Below are 5,516 nucleotides of genomic sequence, written 5' to 3' on the forward strand. Positions count from 1 at the left end.
ACCCTGTCGAAGGCCTTCGCGACATCAAGGCTCACAGCAAGAGCCTCGCCCTTGCTCTCCAAGGCTTCAGCCCACCTGTGAGTAAGGTATACAAGAAGATCGCCAGCTGAGCGACCGTGACGGAAACCGTACTGTCGGTCACTGATCAGCTGGCGATCCTCCAGATACTTCAGGAGTTGTATATTAATTATTCGCTCCATCACCTTGGAAAGCAAGGAAGTTATCGCGATAGGCCTATAGCTCGATGGGTCCGACCGGTCACCCTTCTTGGGGATAGGGTGGACGTGGGCAGTCTTCCATGAAGACGGAACCCTGTTAGTGCAATAAGAGAGGCGATACAAACGCGTTAGCGCAGGCGTCAGCTCAGGGGCGCACGTTTTCAGAACCACTGCAGGGATGCCGTCTGGCCCGCTCGACTTATGGACGTCCAGGAGTCGGAGTTCCCGCCTGACTGCACACTGTGTAAAGCAGATCTCCGGCAGGGAACTATCACACCGGAGGATGTTCGGTGGTGTGGCACCCCCGTCGTCCACAGTCGAGTTCGAGGCGAAGAGTTTGACCAGAAGGTAAGCCTTCTCTTTCGCACTATGGGCCAGACTGTCATCGGACTTGCGTAGTGGTGGGAGACTAGACCTGCAAAAGTTACCTTCTGCAGCTTTGGCGAGCGACCAAAAAGCACGGCTCCCAGAGGGATAGCTCTTCAGTCGCTCGCCAATTCTAGCAACGTGCTCCGATTTCGCCCTGGCAATAACCTTCTTGTAGGACCTGGAAGCGGCGTTATATTTCCGCCTTTCCCCTGAGATGTTAGGATCCCGACGTCTCCTGGCATTATCCCATGCCACGTATGCGGACTGCTTGAGGTGTGCAGCATCCCTGCTGGCATTATTATACCAGGGTCTGCTGCGACCCCCAACGGGCACTTCAGAGGAGGGAATAAACAATTCCATCCCCTGGAGCACCACGTCTTTAAGACGGTCCGCACAGACGTCAGGATCAGCAGAGGAAAAGCAGAACCGCCCCCATGGGTAGGATGCGTAAAATTCACGCAATCCATCCCAATCTGCTGACATATACCGCCAAACTCTTCGATACCCGGTCGTCGTTCGACGATCAGGACGAGAGAGTGGTACGGCAGCACGAATAAGGCAGTGATCAGACGATCCAAGCGGAGCGTCGACCACCACACTGTATCCGGCCGGATCTGTGGTCAGCAGAAGGTCCAACAAAGAAGGCTCGTGCCCCTCGATATCTGGGACACGGGTGGGCTGTGTCACCAGCTGGGAGAAGCCGTAGGCCAAGGCGAAATCGTAGGCAGTCCGACCCGGGAGGTCAGTGGTTCTGGACCCCAACCACTCTTGGTGGGGAGCGTTAAAGTCTCCAAGAACCACCACCTCCGCAGATGGGTACTGCTCAAGCACGCGGTTAGTCCCCTCTTGCACATGCTCAAACAGAGCTGAACCTGCATCACTGCTGTGGGACCTGTACAGGCACGCGTAGATTCGGCTACGGCTCCCGTGATCTACGCGCAGCCACAAGAGGGACAGGTCCCGTTGTTCGAGGCCCCGAAGACGGCGACAACAGACATCAGCCCGGACGAATACGCACACCCCGGCTTTACGCAGGAAGTTGTGCTCCAATACGTAGCCGGGGTATTCAAGGTATGAGGTATCATCCGGAGCAGATATCTGCGTCTCCGTTAAAAAAAGCAGGGCAGGCTGCGCCGTCTCAAGGTGGTGGTGTACGGCGTCAAGGTTGCTATGTAGGCCCCTGACATTGCTGAAATCCACATTAAATGTGGAATGGGGAGCCGCCTGTAAAACCCTTTTCTTTTTTTTCGACTTCATTAATTAAGTTGTTATATTTCCGGAGAGTAGGATAAGGAGAGGTAGGATGTTAGAGGTGAGATCGAGGCAACACCTGAATGAAGCGCGGAACATAGTACGTGCTCGACCACGGGTTGCGTGAGAGACTGACGCAGGGCATGGAAGGGCCCCCAGTCCACTCTGCGTGCGATCGCCGGGATCCACTCCGGTCTCCGACTCCGGCACGACGACCGCACGACAGAATTTTACACCGGTTGGCGGGACAGCTTCCCGGGGCGGAGTTTAGTAGAGACACCCGGGTTCAGGTCCCCTACTGACCGGCGGGCGGCAGCGGGTACCGTTTCACTGGGTCTCCCTATACCCCCGTCAAACAATCACGCCCCGTGAGTTCGCACGCACGTCTGCTCCGCAAGTTCCAGGCGTCACCAAGACTCACCCACAACAAGGAAGGGGAAAGGGAAGGGATAGAACTGGCTCTCCAACCCACACGCCGGAACACAGCTAGGCTATTTGGCGGCGGACTCTAGTTGGAGGGTGGTCGCCAGCCAGTCGGACTAAGTCCTACCACCGGTTATGTTTTCGGCTCCCGTTTAGCACCACCCAGGGGTCACTTGTAGGGAATCGCGGGTTAAACCTACGGAAGCGGGTAGCACCAACCCCCAAACATAAAAGTTTAAGTATGTTTACAACATACTTAAACTTTAATGTTGTGCTTATTGGCGGTAACCACCAAAAGATTTTTGAACACAGTACCAAAATACTTAAACTGTAAAAAAAAAGAAACATGTGTGCATTTCACACGTGTTAGAAGTGAAACCTTCAAAAATTAAAATACAATTATCCTAAATGTCTAAGTATTATGTAAATTTTTGTCGTTAGTAAATAATTGTAAATCATCTTTTACAGTATGAGGTAGCGCCCTCTGTGAATCGATATTTTAACGTCACGTATAATCCTAAATTGAAATTCACTACAAGAGGTTTCATACGCACGTTAATATTAAAAAATCTCATAGATGGCGCTGTATTAAAATTTTTCGACACTTCCGTTGCATACCTGCGTGACGTTACATCTGTAAAACTTTTACCCTCATGCGCCTAAAGAAGTTTCACTTCAAAAAAAAAACAGAAATCATTGGTAAACTCGCAGAAAAGTTATTTTAAATGGTTATTTATAAATGTTAATATCTTATTAAAAACGTCATACACGCGCGCGCTAAGACACGTCCGTACCAGTCGCTGCTAATGCCGATTATAATCAAACTTCACAATAGTCGGTATTGCGACGCTCCGCACTTTATACACATTAATGGAGAGTCGATCTATCGATGGTTCGCGTTCTAAGGGCTAAGAGATTAAGCCGTAAAATAACTTTTAATTATGTGGAGTTGCGAAAATCTCTGCAAAATACTGTAAGATAAGTTTGCATTTATACAAGTTCCGATTAGCATTTAGAGTGTCGGTCTACAAAGCAATGACCTTCTCTATTTGTTGATTCATCTGTAACTACGAAATGAAGTTATTATACAACGGCCGTCCAATATTTCAAAGAGAATTAGGCTGATTGGTGTTGGCGAAAACTGTACCTGACCTCTGTGGGAGATATTTTGTAATCTAGGCTTGGATGTACTTGTCTTTTATTTATTTATTGCATAGATTGATGGGTGGACAAGCTCACAGCCCACCTGGTGTTAAGTGGTTGCCGGAGCTCATAGATATGTACTACGTAAATGTCGCCATCCACCTTGAGATATGAGTTCTAAGGTCTCAGTATAGTTACAACGGCTGCCCCGCCCTTCAAACCGAAACGCGTTACTGCTTCATGGCAGAAATAGGCCGGACGGTGGTACTCACTCGTGCGGATTTACAAGAGGTCCTACCACCAGTAAAAAGACGCATGGATAAGCACTGTCTCAATCAAATGCCGGTTGATGGTTGCAGCGGAGGGGTCATGCAATTTTAGGCCAAAATACCGCCAAATAACCAAATACCGGTAGATAATATAATTCGATAATAGAGGAAAAGTAAATTCATCGAATATTGCATAAATTAGGAACGCGATACCCGGTCGGAATCTATCGCTGATTGGTTTCAAATGAAGCAATTTATTTCGATCGAGCCGACATCCTGCGTAACGGCAGATATTTCATACACGCCCTAATTAAAATCAATCCGCTTTTAATCGCCGTTTTGTTTTTTAATGCTTAAAAACTATTTATTTTTTTGTTGCTTTGATGAGTGGACTAGCTCACAGCCCACCTGGTGTTAAGTGGTTACTGGAGCCCATAGACATCTACAAAGTAAATGCGCCACCCACCTTGAGATATAAGTTCTAAGGTCTCAATTATAGTTACAACGGCTGCCCCACCCTTCAAACCGAAACGCATTACTGCTTCACGGCAGAAATAGGCAGGGTGGTGGTACCTACCCGTGCGGACTCACAAGAGGTCCTACCACCAGTAAACTCCTTAGCTTTTGTGTTTAGTTTTTCACACAAATTATTTTACTAGGGGGTTTTTTTTTCTCCTACCTAAGCTGATAGCCTTGAGAGGCAATTTCAGTGTAACCTTAACTAGTAGGTGAGCTCACGGGGCTCAAACCGGAGTGATGCTAACACTGACCCTAGCAAGAGCAGTTGCTTCGCAGAATCTATCATCGGAAACGCGACCCACTGAGTATATCCGGCGAGAAACTCAGTGGGCTGTGTCTATGGGCTAATTGGCTCGTCGAGCCCGGCGACGGGTTCGACGAGAACAGTGACCGGGTCCAGGGTATTATAATGAGGTTGTTCCCTGTTCGTGTTAATTTGAAACCACTGACTTCACACATCAATGGTATCTTTAGTTGTGTTCCATTGCGTGCAAATAAAAAAATTGTAGAAAGTAAATATTTGAAGGTACTTTTTGTCTTATTGCACTTACTGCCGATTGTTTGGATTTGCTGCCGGTCTTCGCTTTCGGAAGTGATTTAAAAAGGGAAAAAATAAGAAATGTGTGGTAAGATGTTGTTGAGTATGTAATGCATGACCTTTTACATAATATATTGTGTGCATTGCGTCCTATTTCATGTCTTTTACGACGTCCGTGAACATTTGGCAATAAGTGTTGATTTTATTTTAGAGTACTGAAACTACGTCATCCCAGTTATTTTTTAAATTCTTACGCCTTCAAGGAGGACTCAATTTTTTATTTTTTATTTATTTATTGCTTAGATGGGTGGACGAGCTCACAGCCCACCTGGTGTTGAGTGGTTACTGGAGCCCATAGACATCTACGACGTAAATGCGCCACCCACCTTGAGATATAAGTTCTAAGGTCCACGGTGTTTCCCGAGCGCTATGACATGTCCTTCTTCAAACGAGGCTTGTGGAGAGTATTAAGCGGTAGGCAGCGGCTTGGCTCTGCCCCTGGTATTGCTGAAGTCCATGGGCGACGGTAATCACTCACCGTCAGGTGGACCGTATGCTCGTCTGCCTACAAGGGCAATAATTTTTTTTATCGCAAATTATAAATTATCGTAATTATCGCAAGGAGGCGGCGTCACAAGCGTGTAAACTTTTAATTTATAACCATGTTGAAAACAAGAAGCCGCTCATCCATATGTGATGTGAGGAATCACACAGAGAATAATAATTCTATATTCTTAACAATGAAATCAAAATCATGATATCATATATGCCAAATTAGCACGACTC

The sequence above is a fragment of the Bombyx mori genome, chromosome 26 (genome assembly GCF_030269925.1).
Source record: "Bombyx mori chromosome 26, ASM3026992v2".
NCBI lineage: Eukaryota > Metazoa > Arthropoda > Insecta > Lepidoptera > Bombycidae > Bombyx > Bombyx mori.